Here is a 10,551-nt window from a genome sequence, read left to right as displayed (position 1 = left end):
TTTTCGCCCATTCTTTTTGGATTTTGTATATGTTAGTGGAGATGTAGTTTTCGCCCATTCGTTTATATGCATTGTGTTATTCAGGAAATTGTGAATCAGGTTAAGTTATCATTCGATAACGATAAGTTGATTTTCCGCATTTGAGTTACTTAAAGTGATGTCCCGGAAAAGGAAGGTTTTGAAAAGGAAATAAATTTTATATCTCTTTATTCAAAAAAAAAAAATTACCCATTTTTCCGCAATGTTTTTTTAGAAGTATTTTTCGGGGCGTTACATAGTTCATTTGCCAAATCAAAGTATCCATCTTAAGGAACTTGTAATCAAGGCTAATCAATATTTACAGAGCCTGACATAAGGTGTGATAACTTATTTCGTCGAGTGGTAGTTTTCTATTGATTAGTGTATTGTGCAAGGCTTGAAAATCACTTTTTCTCGCCGACGGACTGGTGGAAATTTTAGGAACTATTGTTTGGAATTAACGGAAATTATAACACATAACTTGTTAATGTTCTTCAAAAACCATTTGATTTTAGAAATAATTCCATATTTCAAACCAATCTTCTCTTCTTGAATTTGTAAATAGTTAGTTCTTTAATTTTTCTTGTTTCTAATTTGATAAAAACATCAAAACAACTTTAATTGTTACTTTCTTACTTTTGATAAAATATACAAAGTATGAGTACATTTCTATTAGGCAATTCCTTCTGGTTCGACATAACCCTATACTATATTACAATTGAATCTTGAAAGAGATGCAAATGTAAAATAGTAAAGTGTTAACTTATAAATTTTATTTGTTGACAAAGAAAGAAACATTGAATCAAAGTGAAATTAATTTACAAATTGTATCTTTGTGAAAAAGAAAAATACACAGACATAATGAATGATCTAACTACTAAATTTTATTTTCTGTCATTTATTTTCTGCAACTAACATTTATTTCCTGTCATTTAAATTCTACAACTAATATTTATTTATTGATTTATCTATTTATTCTTTACCAACATTTCATAAGGAAGTAGTTCGGTTAATAAAGGAAAACGAAAATAAATATTACTCATTATCACTTGTGTTAATTTGCTAAATTCATACCATTATACCGGCATTGGAATTTATTCCAAAAAAGCCGATATGGTATGAAATTGTTAATAATTCAATAAAACTAAGTTTTTGATTAAAGGAACATTTTTGAAACCATTATATTTATTCCAACAAAGATGAGATGGCGAGCAAATAATCGACCTGTCATTAAATAAATAAATCAAAAACTTGCCTCAATAAGTAGCAAGAAAACTCTTTCAACAATTTGGCATCGTTGCTGGGGAATTGCTACATAATAGAAATTTATACTTATATTTTTTATCATTAGTAATTGTAAATAAAATTTTGTTTCACTTTTATATAAATTTATTTTTCTTTTTGTACATCCTTTAATTTATTTTTCATTTTTTGTACATTTAAAAATTAAAAACCCAAAAAGAAAGAAAAATTGGAGCTAGTGTAGTGAAAATCCACTAGTTAAAGAAACCTTTATTGTTGTTATAAAAAATAATTTAGGTGATGGGGAGGTACCCCTCATCAACTTTTTCAAAAGAACAACATAAGGGAGATTGAAATCAACAAGGATTAGTTGCTGGATTTTTTTTTAAAGGAACTGATCTTTAAAATTCCAAAAAGGGAATCTACTTAAATCCTTAAAGTTTAGTATTGACATGCACTTTTCATGATCATATTTTATTTTATGATACTTAAGACTACATCTCCATAACCATGCTTTAATTGATGATTCTAAAATTGAGAAATAAACTTTTAAAACTAAGAGCATGCTTGAAAATTTTGTGCTGAAAAATAATTTTTCCAAACTTGAGAACTCCTAATTATATGGCTTACTAATTGTTGTTTGGTTTACCATTTAACAAAATAAATTCATAAACATTTGAACGAATTTATTTGTGGCTGATTGAATTGATATTTTGATGTTGGAATTCCATGTTTGGATTTTTATTTATCAATTGGGCTTGAAAAATGCTTAAATTATTTTACTATAAATATCATTTTCATGAAAAGAAAAAGAGCATGTTATTTGAATGAAATTTCTGTCAATCAAATTTTATTCATGAATATAATGTTTTAAACCTTAAAAACTCATGTAAATTGTTAGACTAACCTCAAGGAAAATGAAATTGCAAGTTCTAATAATTGACAGGAAAATAAGTCCAAAAACAAACAAAGAAAAAATGAGTTGGCTCTAAAGGCACTAATATCTTGGAGAGGATAGTAAAATAAAGGAGAATGAAATTTTGAGTTCTCCTAACAAGTTTGGTTAGTTTCTAATTTCATTTTTTTTAAAATGTTACACAAACTTCCTTAAAATATTTTCAAAATGAATTGAGGACAAGTCAAAAACTTAAGTTGGGGGAGTGTGTATAACATTTTGAAAGAAATTCATTTTGATGTGTTTTTTTTAAAAAAAAAGTAGTGTATGTTTGTTTGCTTTTTAGTGTGTTCACTCACTTTATAATTTTTTTTAGTATGTTTAATTTTTAAATTGTGCTTTTCTTTAGTTTCTTTTTGATAAAACAAATTGAAAAGTGAAATTGTTGATACTAAACTTAGTAGATAACACAACTTGACTTAATTTTTTAACAAGATCAATGACTTTGTTAATTAACATCATGAGATGAAAATCTGAAATCTTTTGTGAATAATTCATAATGTCATAACTTTGATAAAATACTAACTTTTTGGAAAATCATTTATCATGAACTTGTGATTTTGTTTGAAAATCAAAGAGTTCTACAGAAACCAACCATGTGTGGGAATGTAAGCCAAACACAATTATTATGTGAGCTTAGTGAGAAACTTTTTGGTTTTGCACAATCGATTTTGTTTGAATCTTTCTTTAATTGGTTGCACACAATTTGGTAGGAAATGATCAAGGCATGTTCTTTCAAATAGAATGAGCCACTTGACCAAAAATGACTAACCAAAAATAGAAACATCATTTGTTAACCCCTTTGAGCCTTAATTTTTTTTTCAAACACAGCCCTTGAGCCTAATATGGAAAAACAAAAATGGAATCTCCTATACTTTTCTAAGTAAAAGAGAGCATTTTTCAAAAAGAAGGTTGATGGAAAAAATTAAGTTGGGGGAATGGTTGACCATGTAACAAAGTGTTCAAAAGAAAAATATTCTCAATCTCTTTATAAATTAAAAAAAAAGTAAATAAATGCTCCAAAAATAAAAAGGAGTAAGAAGAGATTGAGGAAAAAAAAGTTACAACAAAATGGTCAAGAAAAAGAATGAGGAAAGGAAGAAAAATAAGAAAGGTGAAAAAGTTGAAAAGAAAGTATGTATTTAAAAAGACAAATCAGTTTTTGCTCTCTTTTAACTTTGATAGTATTTTTGAATATCTTGAAAAACCAATTTTCTTTGATAGCCAAGCCTTATTACAACCTAAGGAAGACCTTAGTGATACTTGAAAATTTTGTTCAATCAAAGTAAGTGTGGAGAAGAAAAACAAAATTAAATTCTTGCAAAGCAAACAAGTTGAGTTTTTAGTGACACACTTACCCATTTGGTTTCATTCTTGAACCGTAGGTGAAAATGCATCTCTTTGATTGATAACATTCTTTTAAGTGAAATGTTGAATGAATTTTTGAAAAGATGTGTTCATTCTTAGTTTGAAGCATTATGAGTCAAAATCACATAATCATAAACACATCTCACAGAACCTTAAAGAAGGATGCATAGTTTTGGTCTTGTCCAACATTAATTTTTTCAATGTCAAGTAGTTGTTATTTTACCTTTGTTTGGGGACAAACAAAGTCTTAAGTTAGGGGGAGTTGATAAGTGCCTAAAATATCTAATTTTCATACACTTTTCATGGCACTTATCCTATGCAAAAATGTGAAAACCAACTTAATTCAAAACTTTTTAAATATATTTTGTACCTTAGAATAATATAACTTTTATCACCTCTTGTCCAAGTTTTCTTTGAGTTTTGTAGGAAATTGGACCAAAAAGAATGCTTCGGCTTGAAGAAAGAAAGTTTGCTTCACCTTGAAGAAATCAAGCCAAAGTACATGACATTAGTGTGCTTAAAACTAAGCATGGTAAGGGGCATGCTTAAACTTAAGCATGACTAAGCAACTTGGTCTTGCTTGGAAAAATTAAAGTCAAAGAAAAGTTGCTCACAAAGCTGTCAAGCCAAGCACAGAGCTGTCCAGCCAAGCACCAAGCACCAGGCCAGATCAGCCAAGCTGCTCAAGCAGGCAGCTGAGCGTAGACCAGATTAGCCAAACTGCTCAAGCAGGCAGCTGAGCATGGGACCAGGTCAACTAAGCTTCTCAAGCAGGCAGCTGAGTGTGGGACCAGGTCAACCAAGCTGCTCAAGTTGGCAGCTAAGCGTGGGACTAGGTGAGCTAAGCGCCTAGCCCACCAGAAAAATTGTTGATTGGCCTAGATGAATGACTATGTCATGAATGATGTCACAAGCCAAGAAACCAGCCAAAGCGAACTTCTGGACCAAATTTATGACCTCATACATGAGACAAGCAAGTAAGAGGTGTCACCATCCATGTTGTCTAGCCCACAATAGGTTGTCCAATCTAGCTGGAAAAGATGGGACAAGCTGTTGACTCACCCGCTTGGGTGTGCCAGACAGGGAGGTAAGCGGCCAGAAGGAGGGGCTAAGAGGCCTGCACTTTGCCTATAAAAGGCACATCATTCCTTCCCTTTTACAAATTGTACATACATTGTAAATTCTTTGTAATTTCTTCTCTTTCTTTCATTTTCGGTTCTCTCATTTGAGAGTGTTCTTAGGATGTTTTTAAGAGTTTTTTTAGAATTCAAGAGGATAATGGAGTTGGCAAATGAGGTGCAAAAACATGAGTTTGTAACCTCATTTGGAATCAAAAGCATCTCATCCTTGGATAGATGGCTCATGCTCCTACATATTTAGATTATGGTATAAGGTTATTTCTTATCTTCATTTGTATCATATTTTGATTTCAATACATTCAAGTTATTACTTTTGGTTAAGTTTCAATTCTCTAAGAATTTCTTAATGCGGTTTTAGCTTGATCACCTAAAACTTGATTTCAAGATCCAAAATGCTTCTTCTTAAAGTCTTGACAAATGAACTAAAAAGTAGGAATACACCTTAGTTCATTTGCCAAATCAAAGCATCCATTTTAAGAAACTCTTAATCTAGGCTAATCAATGTTTACAGAGCCTGAAATAAGGTGTGACAACATATTTCATCGAGTGGCAGTTTTCTATTGATTAGTGTATTTTGCAAGGCTTGAAAATCACTTTTTCTCGCCGGGGGACTGGGGGAAGTTTTAGGAACTAATGTTTGGAATTAACCAAAAGTATAACACATGACTTGTTAATGTTCTTCAAAAATCATTTGAGTTTAGAAATAATTCCATATTTCAAAACAATCTTCTCTTCATGAATTTGTAAATAGTTAGTTCTTTACTTTTTCTTGTTTCTTTCTTACTTTAATTCTTACATTCTTACTTTTGATAAATGATACAAAGTATGGGTACATTTCTATTAGGCAATTCCTTCTGGTTCGACATAACCCTATAATATATTACAATTGAATCTTAAAAGAGATGCAAATATAAAATAGTAAAGTGTTAACTTATAAATTTTATTTGTTGATAAAGAAAGAAACCTTGAATCAAAGTGCAATTTAATTCATAAATTGTATCTTTGTGAAAAGGAAAAATACACAGTCATAATGAGTGATCTAACTATTAACTTTTATTTTCTGTCATTTATTTTCCGCAACTAACATTTATATTCTGTCATTTAAATTCTACAACTAACATTTATTTATTGATTTTTTCTATATCAACCTTCCATAAGAAAGTAGTTCGGTTAATAAAGGAAAACGAAAATAAATATCACGCATTATCACTTGTATTATTTTCCTAAATCAATCAGAAACTTGCCTCAATAAGTAGCAAGAAAAATCTTTCAACACTCACTACCTCACTTTATATTTAGTTCGAAAAGAGCTAATTCGAATCTCGATCTCTGGAATCGAAACCAAGACCAACGAGCTCAGTACTCCTAAGTTGGCAAGTGAAAGACTTATGACTTTGAATTGAGGTAGTATCCTAAGGAAGCTCTATGAAGTCCTCTGGAAAAAAGGTACTACACACTAAATCAGTGTATCTCTTTAGTGACCAGTCTTTTCTGCTCTTAATAGAGAGCGTAGTTCCAACATCATCCTAATAAAACTATTGCTCGTACCTAATCACTACTTAAACCCTCGGTGAAATTGGCTTAAGTCCGGCTACAGAGCCTATCTATGTATGGATATATGCGTACCAAAGCACATTATAACTCCTTTTGGCACAAAATAAAGTCTTCTATCAAATCAAAACCACTTCTGTGTGGGATGTCAGGTTGTGAATTGTAAACTCAGTGTTCCTTCTTGACTCGCCTTCAATCATAATGGTTGCTATATTCCTAAATATGATTTTTGTTCTATGAGGTAAAGGTATGGCCGCACGAAGCAAGTGGAAATAGGTATAGGATGGATCCATAAAAGAAAGATAACGAAAGTGTAAAAGATTCCAATCAGGCTGGCTTAGAAGGAAGGTGGCAGAGAGGAAGGATATTTCAAATCTCATAGCATAGCACATGACCGTATCAAGATGTAAGCATAGCGAGTTAGGTATGGACTTTCTTTTCATTACCAGATTAAGAAGTTGGGCTATTGTTGATCAAAGTATGGGTTGGCGGTCCCTAGTTATAGATAGGCTTTCGCCTTCCTTTTTTCGTCCAACGAGGATCTTTTTGTTTGGAGAACTCAACCTATTTGACCCAATATCGTACCCTACATGTGTTCATGATACAGGGTTGTGGTACATCTTGCACAAAAATAATCGACTACGAGAATTGATAAGTTGTTCATTTTCTAACCTTCACCATTATCTACACAGTTTCATTTCTACGTCTTCAACGAGCAAGACGTCACTGCTGACATAGGCTGAGGTTTCAACGAGGAAAGTGGAGATTATCGAACCCGTGGTCAGCTATGATATACTAATCTTTTTTTTTCACCTCCCTCTTCGAACGATCTGGAAGACGATCGCTTAGTAGTTTACATCTCTATAGAGTCCTTTGGTCGAGTTGGAAAACAACCCTTCATACCTATGACCTCCTAAAGCAAAGAAAGAAATATACAGACTTAACGAGGGCATCATGAACCCCTCTCCATACAGTCGAGTTAGCCCATGACCTCAAGATCATGAAGAGTCAACCATACATAGAAGACAAGGGAAGACCTTGCTCGATCAAATGAACTAGTAGCAACAACATCATGAGATATAACTCAATCTTGTACCGGTTGTCCATATGTGGAGCATGGGGTTGAAGACCTCTAGAGTACTAACTAGAAGAAAGATAGAACCACTTGGTTTTCTAGGGTTAAAATCCTTATGAGGAAGAAGCAGATGGAAGACAGGGTCACAAGTGAAATAACTAGCTGAAGGGGACCATCACAGTTGGGGCGGTGGATGATAGGCTAGCTCACCAAGAATAGCAGGAGGGGTTAGGGAAGACTTGGCTGCGAAAATTCAAGGAGATGTTAGGTCAAGGGATTTCAGACAAATGTTCCATCAATCAATCAGAATAAAAGGATGTGACAAGAAAGAGGGGAACATGGATATCCAAAAGAATAGGACTTGAAGGAAGGCATGGATTAGGAGAGACTGATCTAAGGGCTGCAAGATATGCTACAAGGTTGAATTAGTCCACTAAGGGATGACCTCTTCTACATGATTTCAACGAAGTGTTCAAGTCAAGGCCCTAGACTAACTCAAAGGGCGATCAAAGGCCAAAAGACTTGAAAGAAAAGCCTTCTAATCTGAAGCTAAGGTATCCATCCAATACATGATATCTTATTCTTACTAAGTTTCGCCTCTAGTGACTCTTGGAATCATGCATATGGCTCCATGTCGGCCTTAATTTGGTTGGTGTTGGTGTAACGACTAGTGTAAGTAGCAAAGACCCTAAATGCCCTAACACCACTTGTTACACGTTAGTGTTAAGAAACCTTGGGATATATAGGAAGTCAAACACTTGTCGGAAGACCAATTCTTCTTTTTGCAACTCGATTTGCTAGTTTTTCTACTACGGGCTAGCTCCCAGACTTTCCTGCCGCCTCTTCCACTACTTTCCTCATTGGTGCCTCCACCTCTACAAGTAGTTTTGTGGGTTCACCTACTTATTTATGCTTGGGGCTTGATGTCGTTATGGATAAATAGGTGGTGCTGAATTAATGGGCTCTACTACCCCCGTATAGCGACTCTCTACTCTTTTACTTTGTTGTTTATTTGGTCCTGCCTATATATCTGCCTCCTATGAGTGAATCTACTATGGGGTGAAACAACCACTGTGATTGCCTTTGACCATACCTTTACCTATGCCTATATTCATATCATCAAGTGGCAAATCCAAAGCAAGTAGTTGCTTTAGCTGAGCCGGTTGATTCCGGTGATTTTGTTGATGAAGCAGTCTATGAAGATAGATATTTGAGTCAGTCGAAGATGCACATGCTCTCGCCATAGGGAAGCATACACACCTACTGCGAATTAGAGAGACCTGACCTACATTTATTAATCTTCTCGTAAGAATTTCCCTTCTCAAGGTAGGTCAAAAGAGCAAGTCAAGACTACTAGTAATCTCTAACGGAATAACCAAAGAATACTGTGATGGAGCGTCTCCTGTGGCTAAGCAGGTAATGCTCCTAAATTGAAAATTTGGGCCATTGTTCACTACGCTTTATTTAAAGTAGTGTGCAGTGTCACTCCAACATGAACATGATATATTTTTATGAACTCTTTTTTATGAATTCGTTCCTCTTTCTCTTATGAGAACATGATATCGTAAGATTATTACCTATTATCATTGAAAGTTGGTGAGAGTGAAAGAGAGCAGATATCTTAGGTTATATACATAATACCTTTTTTCCAAGTATGTAGAGTTATCTTACTCGCTAAGCGAGTTGATAGAAGTATTCTTAAATCTATCACAACCATCTTTGATGTGCCTCTAGTGCATATATAGACTCAGTTCAACAAAAGCACCCCTTCTTTGGCCAATGAATCAATGTACCAATCTTCTCCTTAGGCTTGAAAATGGTAAACAAAAGAAGGCTGGCTTGTTGCCTAAGAAAGCTTACCTTAGATTTTAACTATCCTTTCTTCCAATGGAAAAGGTACTAGCGAGACTAACATAGACAACTAGCCTAGACTAGCCATATAGAATAGATAGGGAACTAGGTTAGGTCTAGTTTGTTTATCCTTGTCTTCTACTTTCTCGAATCTGAAGGATGTGGTAGTCTTCGAGGTCTAGGAATAATCGGTTCCATTGAATGGCTTAGTCAATCATCGAGTTAGCTCACACGTGTTTTAAGCAATGAAAGATTTTCTAATCTCTTAGGAATCAATCTAGTTGCTTATCTGGACCTTTAGTAATGCCCAAAAGATAAAAAAACTTTCCTTCTAAGATGCATGTTCTCAGGTTTGAGGGAAAAGGTGCTAGGCTAGAGAGGAATCGCGTCCTTCTTTCTTGCGGAGAACTTTTCACAACTTCTTTATTTATTGTGCTTCTCGTGTTGTGATTGATCCTCCTTAACAACCTCTCCTTCCTCAACTCTTTGGTACACTCCTATGGCTACTTGTATTGATAACACAAACACTAATTGAACTCAAGCTGATTTCTCCTCTTCTGAGTGCCCTTATTTAGGAACAACCATACCTTCTTTTTGTTGGGCAATGAAATTTGATTTTTTATGTGCTCGATTTTTTCTTGTAGTCATTGTTGAGCTAGACCAGAGCTTTTCCCCCTAAATCCTTTCTACTGCGAGTTTCGAGCTACTCGCTACTATAGTGAGCAAAGTCCAGTTGATGTAGTGTGGGTGGAAGAAGATCGGACTAAGTTCCTTTCCATGATAACTCTATTGTTGGGTTGGTGGGTGTTGAAAGGTTTTTCTTGGGGGAAGAGTTGGCTTTCCCCTCTCAACAAATCGTCCTGGCAGTAGTGCCAATTTGTTGAAAGTGGAAATTCCCTCAATTCAGTGTGTTTTTTTTATTTGATTAAGTAAGTGAACTCGATTTTATTCTTTGTTCGCCATATCGGCTTTGTTGAAATAAATTCCAACGCCGGTATAATGTTTCAAGAATATTCCACTTACAACTTACTTTTAAATAATCATGTGAATAAGTTATTTCTTCTTTGCCCCATCTCGGCTTTGTTAGAATAAATTCCAACGTCAGTACAATGGTATCGAAGCAATCCCCTATTACATAATTATTAAGTACCTTTGAATACCATCTCGGTTTTGTGGAATAAATTCCAACACCGGTTTAATGGTATTCTAATGTACAAAAGTGGTGAATAGTTAGTTGTTAGAAACAAATAAATAAATAAAGAACAAAAGAATAATAAATTGAAGTGACCTTTATTTATTTACTCCCTTTCGGGTTCCTTTTATTAACAAACCAAACTTCTTCTTTAAGGAAG

General features: G+C 34.0%; 1 long non-coding RNA gene across 1 annotated transcript in view; it reads right to left on the bottom strand.

Annotated features, from left to right (window-relative positions):
• The window catches only part of LOC109351415, a 12,824-nt gene continuing 12,150 nt past the window's right edge, over positions 9,878-10,551 (bottom strand). The window contains exon 3 of the long non-coding RNA XR_002108223.1: positions 9,878-9,888. This is a non-coding gene — a long non-coding RNA (uncharacterized LOC109351415). The remainder of the gene's footprint in view (positions 9,889-10,551) is intronic.

This window comes from Lupinus angustifolius, chromosome LG06 (assembly GCF_001865875.1).
Source record: "Lupinus angustifolius cultivar Tanjil chromosome LG06, LupAngTanjil_v1.0, whole genome shotgun sequence".
Classification (NCBI taxonomy): Eukaryota; Viridiplantae; Streptophyta; class Magnoliopsida; order Fabales; family Fabaceae; genus Lupinus; species Lupinus angustifolius.
This window is presented reverse-complemented; position numbering and strand designations above follow the sequence as displayed.